Genomic DNA, 13,621 nt, shown 5'->3' on the forward strand with positions numbered 1-13,621 from the left:
AAATACCTACTCCTCTCAACTGTCTGGTTGAAGGATGTCTAGTGATGCAAGACAAGTCATCTTCTGGTCAGTAGTGAACATCCTTAGAACTCTTATTTTTCTACTGGAGATTTCCCAGCCTTCTTTGGCACTAGCAGTTACCAGCAGCTGATAGCATCTTACCATGTGACATTGTGTAAAATCGTGTGGCACAGTCAGATTTTTCTTTTCCTTACAGTAATCCTGTGCTGGTGAAAAAAAAGTATAATTATTTTAATTATGTACTTAGAAAAAGGATTATCTCAAACAAAGAATCACAGGGTTATACTAATTAGAAAGCACCTCAATTTATTACTATGAATTTTTCAGGGCCCAAATACTTTACTTTTACCTGGCAAATGCAAAGGCTGTTTCTTACTGTCCACACAATCATCAAAAGGAGAAAGTTGGTTTGACCTTTCTAGGATGAAAAGCAAATTCAACAGGGAAAAGAAGGCAATTAAGATACAAATACAAAACTGGTATTACTGCCTTATTCGTTACATCAACAAATATTTATTGAGCAACTAATACATGTACCAGGCACTGGTGAATAAACCAGACATTATTGTTGCCCTCAAGGGCAAGAAAGCAGTACTAACCAGTAAAACAATATATAATTACAAATTATGGTAAATATTAAGAAGGAAAAGATTATTATACTTTGAGGGACAAAATAAAGTTACATGGTAAGGAGTGGCCTTCTCAGAGAAAACCTCCTAAGAAATGATACTTGAGCTGGCACTGAAAGATGGGAAGTTACTCCTGGAGAAGGTCCTAAACGAGAAGAACCACATGAGCAAGGGCCCTAAGGCAAGACTGCTGGAGAACTGGCCAAGATGCTGGCCAGAGATGGAGGTCAGAGGACAAGGGCCAAATCACACAGGATCCAGAAGACAGAACTTTGATAACTTTGTATCTCACCCAAAGAATAAATGTGTTTCCTGGGAGCCCTGAAGACTTAAAAACAGCAAGTGAGAGCAGGATGTGGTGTCCCACCTCTGTAATCCCAGCTGTCTGGAAAAACTGAGGCAGGAGAATCACTTTAAACCCAAGCTGGGCAATTTAGCAAGATCCTGTTTCATTAAAAAAAAAAAAAAAGGCTGAGGATGTAGCTCGGTGTGAAGGCCCTGGATTCATTCCCCAGTACCATAAAACAAGTAAACAAAAACCAAACCAAAATAAACAAAAAAAGCAAACAGCAAGTGACTTTGTATTTTATTTTTCAGGGTGCTTGTGGGAAAACGGACTGGAAGGAGCAGGACGTTAGCAGGATACTATTTAATCAGAGAAAGCTAAATGGCTTGAACTAGGAGCGTAGCATAGTAGAAACTGAAAATCAGATAGGTTTGAAAGAGATTTGGCAGGTAAAATGGACAGGACTTTGTGACAGTAGGTTTGAGGGCCTGAAAGACCAGAAAAGTGTGAATTAAGGGACGCCTTGGATGAATGAGTTCAAAGATAGAAGAGCAACTTTGAAAAACTGGTCACAAGTTCAGTTCTGGAAAAAACTGAGATGCGACCATTTATTTATTTGTTATCTAAAGTGTGCCAGGCACTATATGAGGTGTTCTAATCATCACAGCACCCTTTCTAATAGTAGTGTTGCCATTTTACAGAGGACAAATTGTAGATCACAGAGGCTGAGCAGGGTGGTCAACCTTATTCACCTTGGGAGTGATATACCCAAGTCTGGCTGGCTGGCTGGCTGTAGGGTAAATATTCTTTCCAGTACACAGAGTACTTGGAAACTATCTCAATATTTTGAATTTTGAAATCTATTTAGGGTTGGAACAAGCTAGTATCTAAGGAGATTAAAGTTATACATTATTTTTTAAATCTGAGTAGATTTATGATGCAGAATGTTTCCCTATCCAAATCCAGTCCCCATTACACTGTTTTTGTAGTATTCTGAACATGAGCAAGATATCTAAGATCTTAACATTTATAATAAATTAGCAGAGCCATTATGCCAAGTTAATTAACCATAATGAAAAGAGCAACAATATCCTGTAGCAAACAATAGTTTTACTCCCAAATCATTATATGCATCAACATAAGAAAAATCAAATAATGAGTAAGAAACTGAAGAACTAATCATTTCTCAAAATGCAAATTATTCAAATTAAAATGGTGCAAGCCATCAATTACAGAAGGCTACAAAAAAGCCAAACATTCAAATTTAAAAGCTGCACCTTTAAAAAACAGAAATGAGTGGCAAAAATAAATGACATCACAGATGTGTAGTTTAAATCTCCAATTTCCAAATATCTCAACCAAATGCCAAATTCAGGAAACACGCACCCTAAGTGACTTAAACATCCTCTCTTCTACAACTGTTTTTCCTTTCAGCACACTGAGACTTTTGCAAACTGAAATGTCTTTTCTATTTGGACAGTCCCAGGATTTGCTCCCTCTAGGGGATCTCTAATGTCCCCTTGAGCTACTGAAGCCCAGAAATAAAGTTTGATCGATGAGCCCACAAAGAATTCAATGTATTACTGCCAATTGTATCTATTATGGAAAGTACCATCTTAAGGGCGGGGGGGGGGGTGAGAGAGGGGAGATTTTTGAGAAGTTTAATCACCTGCACTACAAATTATATTTGGTTGCACCTGACTCTTCCAAAGAATAATCACCAAATTATCTTCAGTCTTCTTAAAGTGGGGGGGGGGTATGGTCACGTGTAATTTGGATGGTGTGGAAGAGTTCCCCATGGAAATGAATAAAAGTAAAAGTACCATTAAAATGCTCACTAAAAAAATAAAAAAAAAATAACACACAAATCACTTCCCAACTAACAGTGCTGTGTCCTGTGTCCTAATTCCTGTGTGTCCCCGTACTGCTCCCTGAAGAGGACTGGCTGGCATTATATCACTACTGCCTCACTCAGGCAAGGGACAGAATGTTGGAAATTCATTAAGAAAGCTTCCCAGTTTCTGTTCCTTCATAACACGATCGCACCTCCTTAAACTACAAGACGACTTTTTTTTTTTAAATGAAAGAAGGAAAACTACCTAGACCTTCTACCAGAAAAAAGTGCACAAAAGAGCAGAGATCTATACATATTTAAAGATGCTTCCTGGGGATAAAACAGACCTAATGAGGAATCGCTGAGCCACAACCTACTGAAAAATTCATAAATATTTCTCCCTCCTGTCACCAAGCTGGGGAGATTTTTAAAAAAATGCAATGTTTTGATGTATTGACAAGGGCTAACCTGATAAGGTTAAGTCAGCTAGGAAACGTGCCCTGCATCTATTTCCCTTCCAAATCCCTAAAGATCAGAGGCAATACTGACCTACAATTACATCCTAAGATTTCTCTGCAAAAGATGCCATTTGACGCTGAGAAAGTAGTGATTTAGCAACACCAGGACGCTCCACAACGCTAAAACAACAACGCAACACTGGATTATGAACCTAGGTTTCGGCTTATAAAACCCAGGGCCCTATGAGGATCCGCATTCAAAGCTCCCATCCCTTAAAGACTGAATCTTTCCAGGCTTCCTACGATGTGACTCTCAAAGTTTCTAGTGTGCAGAACGGAATTACTTTCAAAGTCCTCTCTTACCAACTCCCCTCCTCAGAGGGGCTGGCGACCAGAAAGAATAGCGATGTTGGATAGTCACCGTTCAAACACAGTTTTAAAACCTATAATCCAATCACTGCTTTTTAAGAGAGAAAAAAATGAGCGTTTCCCCAACCGCCACCCAGCAGGCGAGCATCCGACTTCCATCTGTAGAAAAAAAATACATGTATTAAAGAAGCCAGACATACGTTTTCCTTGCCCACAAAAGTGGCCTCTAAACTCCCTTGCCAAGGACACCGGGAAGTAGTCGGGCCAGGAGCACTTTTTGGTGCGGGGCGCGCGGGTGCCGCGGGGAGCAGCGCGCAGGGTGACACCGGGGGAGGCGATGCGGTGGAAGCCGGCCGGGCGGAGGCCGGGGCGCGGGCGAGGGTCCCCGGCGGCCCAGGAAAGTTAATACTCACTCAGTTCCGCGAGGGCGCCGCCCCGCGGGCCTCCGGCGGCTCTGCCTGGCGCCGGGGACGCTGTGGCGGTGCAGGCGCCCGAGTCCGTCCCAGCGCCGCCCTCTCCCCCGGCGGGAGGCCCGGCTCCGCGGCGGGCGCGGGTGAGTGCGGACGCCCGGCTGGGGCTCCGGGGAGTCCGGGGGTTCTGAGGGTGCCGGGCGCGCCGGCCTCAGCCCAGCCCAACGCCGTGGCGGCGCTGCGCACGGCCGGGCGGACCAGCGAGGAGCGGCGAGATGGCGAGGCTGGAGAGGAGGGCGGGCGGCCGATGGGCGGCCGATTGGCGTCCGGCTAGCTCCCGCGGAAGGTGCCTCGGGGCTGGGGCCGGGCTGGGGGCCGGCCGGGGGCCGGGCGGCTCCGCCCCTTCGCGGGTCTCGGGAGGGCGGGCGGAGCGCGCGGGAGCAGCGGCGCGGGGGCGCCCCCCGCGGCCGGCGCTCGGGTTACAGCGCGCTCCCGCCCGCCCGCGCGCTGACGGACCTGGTAACGGAACCGGCCGCGGCGCTGCATTGTGGGAGCAGCAAGCGGCCGGGGGCGCGGGGCGTCTCGGCCCGGGAACAGCCGGGTTCGCGAAGCGGGGCGAGGACGGGGTCTTCGGAGGCTGGAGGCCAGCGAAATCTGTCACAGCCCGGGCCGAGACTGTAAAACTGCCCGCCCTCAGCGGTCACCACCGAGTGGCAGGTTTTTTCCTCAGACAGAAAAGGGGGTGAAAAAAGAAAAAAAAAAGCCTTTCTGTCCCCGAGGACTGGTTTGAATTGCTTTTCATCTGGAGTAGCTGTGATTCAGCGTCCCCCTTAGCAGCAAGTATGACCGAGGCAGAAGACGAGGGGGAAAAAACGCTAATGAATCAGATGTGAGTAACAAAAGTTTAGAAAGAGCTGGGCTCAGATTCAAATCCCCCCCCTTAAAAATAGCATATAATCAACGAAGGAAATCGCTACTTTCATCGGGAAATGCAGATGTCTGTTGTTTTTCACTTTTCATTTTTTTTTCTTTTAATGTCATGCAATTACTCTAGCCACTGGACAGAGTTCAGGTTTTGGTCCAGGCTTGTGCCCACACATGCCCACAACTCAGCAGCAGCTATTAATTTGAAGGGAGATGGGGTGCAGATAATGGATGAGATGGAAGAAAGCATTCCAATTATAAAATGCCCCCCCCTTAATTCTCAGGCACTTGCTTATTAACCAAACAAGGATATTAAATTTGACCTGCAACTTGTTACAGCTCATCTGACTCAGGACCGGCTTTGTTTTGAGTTTAGTTTAAATTTTTCTTGTTGGACCCTTCGTTTCTTCTTGCTTTTTGACCTTTTAGTTATTCCACAGCTCTGTTATTTCCTCCTCCTCACAGGTAGTCTGAGGAGAGTATAGTAAAACTTAACCTGGCAAGTTAACGTTTGGAAGATGTGTGGAAAAAAGTTCTCTATGCAGATGCAAAACCTAAGGGACTGTGATTTAAAGGTGAATCTGTAGGCCGTCCCTCCCTTAAACTACTAGAATCTTCTCAAAGGGATTTCCTAGCCTAATGTGAATGTGTCCTGATTTCTCATTCCCTGTCAGCCTTTTGCTACACTGAACATCTTTCACTACCTGGTTGCCAAATATAATGGAAAAATTTAATCTCCATCTTCTTCTGTCCTTTGTGGTATTTGCTAATACTGACCTCTCCTTTTTTCTTCGAACTTACTTCCATTTGTTTGCTGTGATAGTTACTCCTCTGTGGAGTTCCTGAAACAAGGGTGAGTGATAGCACGGCACACTGGCGCTATTGTTAAACAATGATTGGAGATCATCCTGAGTAGTTTGGCCTTAATCTAGCTTCTGTCATTTATCAAGAAGATCCCCACCTCCATTTTATCTCAAATCCAGAAGTAAACAAGTTGTGACTCATGACAGCCAACACTCATTTGACCAGCATTTAATAGGATTAAATTTATTATGATTGACTAACCATGGCCACTGCTTAAGAGAATCCCTTCCCGAGATCCAGGTTCCTGGTGATCCAGGTTCCTCATCTCCAAGCCAGAATATGCTTTACTGGTGGTTGCCAAAGTCAGTGAATTTACCTCCATCTGTGCTGGATAAACAGGAAAATCTCTTGCTTGCATCAGCCCCATTTACTTAATGCATTCTTTCTTCTCAGTATAGTGTAATTTGTTTTACATTTTCTTAGCCATAATCATGTCCCTGTTAAGCCTTTGTGAGATTATACCAAATGTCCTTGATGGAATTTGTAAAGGACCCTTACTTCATTTTTGTACTTAACATTCCTGGGAAAGCACCTAACTAGAGTGGGTGACTATTCATACCCGTTAAAGCCTGTGATATAATCAGATTTCATTTTTAAGAAAAAGACCTTGAGAGGATGGATTCAAAAGGCAGATAAGTCCAAAAGAGAGATCAATGTGGAGAGCAGCCGAGACAAACCGGAAGTGACTGTACCTGAAGATGAGTTAACATGTAAGCCATAGTTTCCTCCTGTACAAATTACCACAAACTTGGTGGTTAAAGCCAGAAGTTACTATCTTACAGTCCTGAGGTTGGAAATCTAAAATCAAGGTGTGGGCTATGTTCCTTCTGGAAATTGGAGGGGGAAATCTGTTTCCTTACCTTTCCAGCTTCTATATGCCACCTGCATCCCTTGGCTTGTGGCCCCTTCCTCAAGGCCAACAGCAGAATACCTCTCTGTCTCTTTCCCTGTTTCCCTTTCTGTCTCACTGAAAGTGAGACTGTAAGCGGGACATCTCTCAGAGAGTAGAAATTGATGTGGATATAGTTCTAGCCATGTATTAAAGGCTGAATGGTATTGCAGTACTTGTAGGAAAAGATGACAGGTGGCTTTATCACTTGCTAAATCATCAGTGGGATTACTGGTTTGATGTAAGATGGCTGAAATGGTGACTTGTTACCTTAGCTAAATCTACATTCATCCCATAACCCGTGCAATACTAAGACCCAGGGTGCTAATACTAAGAAAGCCTAACTTAGATCTGCAGTTCTTGGGGATAAATCCCTGTCTTTGAAATCCCTGGCCACTTATTATGTCCAGTGGAATCATTTTACCAAGTTTGAGAAATATATGCCTAGACTAGCATTTCCCAAACTGCCCAACTAAGGAACACCAACTTGTTAGAGAGGATGCTGAGAGGACAGCTGTACCTTATGCTCAGCAAGGCCCGTGGAACACAGTTGTGACTACATACTAGACTAGCCGAGGTGCTCGTGCCCAGAAACGGATCATGAGTAAGTCAGAATCTGTCAGGGCACAGTACTGGCAAATTCTCATGAGGAAGTCTGGGGTGGAGGTAGAAATGGAAGTTTGTTATGACTGATAGGTGTGTAGTACTGGCAGGACAATTATGAGCTTCTGAGTATAATTTATAAGGCCCTTTATTATGTATCTCTCCCTACCTGTCCTCCTCTCCCTCACTTCTCATGGTCTGTGTTTTACCTATAATAAACGTAAACTTCCTGACTTCAAATGGTGATCCAGGTCTTTTGTAACTTTTTGCTGAAATTGGTGTCTATATGCAGAACCCCTACTCTCCTGCCTCAGCCTTGGCCTGTCCTCTTCTTCAAGCCTTGATCTACATTGCCTGAGTCAGACTAGGACCTCAACTGGTATTATTGAAATAAAAGTTAGATGAATGAATAACAATATAAATTGAATAATGCTACCTACTCCTCTTTATACTTTTCTTTACTCTTCTTCCTTCTATTATAACAAACTGAGATTTCCATTCTTTCAATTAATAACATAATTTTTTAAAATAATAACAATTTTAAAAATAAACTGGGATTGCAAAAATGAACATGACATAATCTTGACCTTCAGTGAGCTCACAGTCACTCTAAAGAAACATGCTTTAAGAATGGAAAATGAGGCAAGTTATGTCTATTCAATTCCTTTTCTCCCCTCTTTCTTAGTAACGGAAACTGATTTTGTGCCCAGTCAAAAAGTTTCGTTTTATAACCTTCTTTGCAGATGGTAGTGTAACTAAATAGGCCAATGGTTTGTGAATAGAATTTGTGTGTTGTGTGAAACTCCCAGAAAAGCTCCTTTGTGCGCTGATATTGGGGTGCTGACAAGACTGATTCAAGCTCTATTCCTGCCTGGTACATGGGTGTGATAACTGGAGCAATAGTAACTGTCTTGTGGCATCAAAATTATCTTGAAGCCCAAAGTCATATGCTAAGGAAGGCAGCAGAAACATGAAAACAGCCATCCTAAAAACTCAGAAATACTAGGGGCCGGGGATTTAGCTCAGTAGTTTCGTCGCCTGCCGCGACGGCCCAAGTTCAATCCCTGGTACCAAAAAAAACCCCAAACAAACAAAAAAACCCTCAGAAATATTTATCTTTGAATTTTTTTTATGTGAGAGAAAAATAGTACCTTAATGAAATTCAAACACAGTGGCCAACTGATACAAATTTACGCAAAGGTTGAATTTTGCCTGAGGAAATGATCTCACAGAGAAGATGACAAAGATGAGTAGCTATTCACTAGCCTGGGAAAGAGATTTCAGATCTGATATCCAGTCATTTTCATTTGTAGTGAAGGTGATGTCTCTGGAAGATAGATGATAGTCTTAAAAGAATTTTTGGTTTTTTCTCTTTTTTTTAAAAAAAGAAAGATCATGTGATGTTAAGTATGAAAATGATAGATGCCCTTAAGGTCAATGGCAGTAAGAATTTGAAGATAGGTTAGATATATATATATATATATATCATATATATAATATATATTATATGAAGGCATGTATATATATGGCATGCATATATTTTTGAGAAGAAGATAATACATATTTTCTCCTCTTTTAATTCTGTTAACTCTGAATTTTTTTTTTCATTTTGTCCAAATGGGGTCATTTAGAGATCCTCAGCCTGAATTACCAAGCCTTTGTTTACTATAAGTTTGGAAGGAACAAGAAAAGAACCCCGTCTCCTTTCCTCATCAGTGTATGTGTGTATTAATCAATAATTATGGTATTCTTTCCCCTTCCTAATGAAAATCTTGTTCATATACTGACACACTGAAATGATCTATAAATAATTGTGCTGTAGTAACCAATATAAAGGGTCTTTTGAGAAGCAACCGAAAGTTTTCAGGCCTGGAAGAATTTTTAATGTAATGATAGTTTCTTCTTAAAAATCAGATTATACCCTTTAAAGGAACCTCCAGTAAATGAAGAGGTCAGGAAGATGATGACCAATATATTTTGTTAAGCAATAAATTACAACATGGGAAAGAAAATATAGTATAAGGTATAAATGGAAACCATGGCATTTTATACCAAAAAGAATATATCCAAATATATTCAGAAATAGGATTTAAATATGATTGGATCCTTCTTTCAGTAGAAGATATTAAAGAGGATAATCCCATGAAAATTAAAAAGACTTGATTCTTGGGCTAGGGATTTATCTCAGTGGCACCTCGCCTGCCTCGCAAGTGCAAGGTCCTGGGTTCGATCCCCAGTACCAAAAAAAAAAAGCTTGATTCTTTTATTGTTGGCTGGAAAAATAGATTTAGTTAGCTGAGATTAATGTGGGGGACTCTACTAGAACCTACTGTAGATAAGAATATTGTAGAGAAAACAGTGGAGAAGGTACCAGATGTTATGAAGTTGCATCCTTGTAAATACAGGCAGTAAAATCTAGTCTGTCCAACATTCTTTCAAGCTGAATGGCACTCACCAATCTTTCTACACTTCTGCAGTACTATAATTGAGGTTTATAGTGATGACCTTGATATGACTTCTGAATCATAGCAGAAAGATCAAATTATGTTCTGCTTTGTCTTCGTGTATTTAATTACATTTTTATTAGTTGCATACTGGGAAATCTGATCTATTTTATAGCACTGCTAGATTGACCAGAGCTTCCTTATCAGGGATCCAGACATTCTCAGTAGCAAAGTTTGCAGTTCATGGAGGAAAAAACAAAAACAGAAAAAAAAAAAACCTAAAACAACAGATTTCCAAGTGTGAGATTTATACTATCATAACCAGAATAATTATTATGAAAAAATTTATACTCACCCAGCCACATTCTTAAGAATTGTAACAAATGTGTTGCTAATAATAAATGTCATGCAGTTAATTCTTTTAATAAGTGTAATAACTCATAATCTGTAGTAAAAAATAGCTTAGAGTATTATGAAATCATTCTTCATTTTGAGTTTGATAGAATGTGGTCCGTTTCTGTCAGCAAGGATCAAATACAGGTATCAACGCAGTCATTTTATAAATTGAGTTGGGTCATATGTCCAAATTTGACTTAGGGTTGTTGTGGTTTGTATCTGGACTGTCCTTCCAAAGCCTCGTGTACTCAGAAATGGGGCTTGTGGCAGATGATTGGACCACGGGAGCTATACACCTGACTTGCTGTGAGGAGGTAGGGCCTAGTCCGAAGAGGCAGGTCACCGCCTTCCTCCCTGGCTCTTCTCTTCTCTCTCTGTCACTTGGTTCCCTTGACATGAGCAGCTTTTCCTCATCCGTGTCCGTCTGTCATGCCATTTTCTGCTTTGGAGCCAGCCAACCATGGACTCTAACCATGAGGCAAAATAAAATCTCTTCTTTCCTGAAGTTATGGGTGCCAGATACTGTGTCCCAGGAACAAGAAAGGGGTCCTGGCCAACCCTTCTCATTTCATCCTTGCTTTCCCCGTAGATACATTTGATAGCTCTGGTGACAACAAGAGGCTTTTAATGCACATATGGAATAACGATGTGTTGGTCAGGATCCCTGGAAACAGAGCGCAAGACAGGGATTTGGAAGAGGGGAATAAAGGAGGTAGCATGGATCAGGGGGATAAAGCAGAACAAGGACATAATCCCTGCCAGAGACCAGTTCAGGCCTGATCCTGAAAGAAACTATAGAGCAGGAATTGAACTATATAAAGTTGGTTCCCTTGAGGTAAGGAGGCCAGCCTTTTGCACGTCCATTGTCAGTCACTCATTGGCAGTGGATTTGTGGTGACCAAAAAGCTTCTGTTGCCCCCAAGGGCAAAGGAAGATCTCAGAGAACAACCAACACTCACTGCAGCTAGGGATGTGTGCTCTAGCAGGGCAACAACAGTACCCACTTCACAAGGCCACACTCATATATTGATTAGAGCGTGTCCTAATCCTGTAACAACTGTCGTCTCATACTAAAAAGTACTGCAGAGGCCAAATGTGTACGACCTTGTATCTAAGGGAAAATATATTCGGAGTACAACTGGATATGCAAGGAACATGTTTTCTCCCTAGCAGGCAACTTGGGAACCCTGTCTCCCTGCGCCTATCTGTAATTCATGGCAAGTGGCGGCAGCTGGTGGTAGCTCCTGGGACTGAGGAAAGGTGCCCAGCAGGTAAGAAACTAAGGATATTAGAAAAATTGAAGGTAGATCTAGAGAGTCTGGACTGGGACAAGGGCCCCTTGGGTTAAGGCTTATGTTCTCAGATGCACAAGCCAGTCTCCCACTGGCTCTTGAAATGAACTTGTCTGCTTGTCTTTGCTCTGCCAACACTGCTATATCCTGGATTTCTATCTCCCCTGGCCTCCTCTGCAGTCATACTCCTGTCTCTTCAGACAGCTCTTCTACCACTCCACCTAACAAGCATCTATCTCCAGTTTCCCTGGCATTTTCTAATAGTTTGACACCTAAATGTGATGGTGAGTTCGGTGAGGGAAATAAGGGGCTAGTTGAGTAGAAGTCCCTTCCCACCCTTCCCCTTCCTAAATTCAGCCCAGTGAGGTGTCCCTACAGAGGTGCTTCTGGTGTGGAAACAGAGGCCATACTGTATCGTGGATTGACTGCATTTCAAGGGAGTTCCCTGGAATGCATGGGGTGCAGTGTAGAGGTGAAGGAAGCAGCAGAGGAGCTCCAAGGTGGTATAGGAGCACGGACAAAGCAGTGCATGGGGAAGCTTCAGCAAATGCAGGACTTCCTTCTCAAGGCTGTTCACCAGCCCTAGACCTTCTGCTGAAGATACCATTTTAGACTAATGGACAACTGAGAATGGGTGGATGCAGAGCAACTGGAGAAAGATACTACTGGCAACCGTAGACTGAAGGAAGAGAGGAAAGTCTGTGTGTGCACGTGTGTGTGTGTGTGTGTGTGTGTGTGTGTGTGTGTGTGTGTATTTATACTTATATTTTACTCTGAGACTGGAAGAGAAGCTCCCTTTGCCTTAAAGTTGGGGCAAAAATTAATAACCCCAGGAACTACTCATATGGAAATGATTAATACTACCACTTTGGAAACAGCAGCTATGCTCACCAGTGTACTGCCAAAGCAGGCAATACTACCACTTTGGCTGGTATTAGAACCACATCTCTTGACATGACATTCAGCTAACCAGGGCTCAGGTGTGGCCTCCAGCAATACCATACATGGGCCCCACGTGGCATGGTGGACTTCAGGGGTGACTTGGTTAAGACACTGATTACTGTCCTTGTCCCAACCTTGTCCCCTCCTGCTGCTCTTCAGCTTCTGAGAGATCCCACCTTTCCTGGCCTGTATGGGAGTTCAGCCAAGTAATTAAAGAAAACAACTTTAAGAGAACTAAGGCCCTTTTCTAGGACAGCTTGGAAAGACAGCAGGATAGATCTTGGTTCAAATCTTGGCTCTGCTTTTTACTGCCTGGATAACCACAAGCAAGCAAGTTGGTTAAGCTCTCTAACTTTAATTTTCTTGTCTGTAAAACAAAAGAGGAGAAGTGCAGGATAATATAGCATAAAAAGATAATATTAATGTGAAGAACAAATGAAATAATGTGTGTTAAAATGTAACAGTACCTGGTACATAAATACTGTTGTTATACTAATGCTCATAATTATTATGTGGAGGCTCTTAGGTGCGAAGATACTTTCGTCAAAACAAGTAATTACAGTGTTCTATTTCAGTATACTCTGCACCAGGCATTGTTCTAAATGCTCATGTATTAACTCTTTTAATCCTTACGACAACCTTATGAAGTAAGTTCTATTCTTTTACCCATGTTATAGATTAGGAAATCAAGGCATAGAGAGATTAAGTAATTTGCTCAAGATTCCTGTTAGATGTAGCAGAGCTGGTATTCAAACCTAGGAAATCTAACTTCAAAATCTGCACACTACCATTGTGATAAAGAGTGAGACAGTCAAAAAGCAGAGAGGGAGAGGGAAGCATAGAATTGGTGTGGTTTAAGATGAAAAGGTCAAATAGAATTTCAGATTGAGAGTTTGGATTAGGCTAGTTGCTCTGATGGTGCACAGAGTGTGCTGAGGAGAGTGAAGGGTGAAGACTGGGCAGGTTCAGTGGCAACAATGCTTCATCATGGATTGCTCCCCTAGCAAAATAGGTTAGTGTCCTATTTTATCTCGGAAGGGTTGGTATGTTTCCAAGTCAATTTCTAAGCAAATTAGGGGAAAAGGTGACTATGACTTGAAAACTATAAGCGTCTTAAAGGACATTTCTAGCCTTTGGGGTCTTTTATCAGGTAAGGCACCATCAAGGAAAATGACCTGATGAGTTCTAGTTCACAAATTAGCTTTGTGATCTTGGGCAAGTCCCTTTCCTTCCTGCACATCCCTCAGCTGGACCACTGAT

The 13,621-nt window shown here is 42.5% G+C and overlaps 1 protein-coding gene across 3 annotated transcripts in view; it reads right to left on the reverse strand.

The window, feature by feature from the left end:
• Rassf8 (Ras association domain family member 8) overlaps positions 1-4,339 on the reverse strand; it is a 119,041-nt gene extending 114,702 nt beyond the window's left edge. For 2 of the 3 annotated variants that reach the window (XM_004845741.4, XM_087213983.1), the window contains exon 1: positions 4,011-4,339. The gene's annotated coding sequence lies outside the window, so the exon portion shown is untranslated. Of the gene's footprint in view, positions 1-3,797 lie in introns of all 3 variants that reach the window. The other variant, XM_021259073.2, reaches the window with a different exon arrangement.
• Positions 4,340-13,621: the final 9,282 nt, after the last annotated feature.

The sequence above is a fragment of the Heterocephalus glaber genome, unplaced genomic scaffold (genome assembly GCF_053883595.1).
Source record: "Heterocephalus glaber isolate CG9 unplaced genomic scaffold, H.glaber_assembly_v1.0 deba00001444, whole genome shotgun sequence".
Lineage (NCBI taxonomy): Eukaryota > Metazoa > Chordata > Mammalia > Rodentia > Bathyergidae > Heterocephalus > Heterocephalus glaber.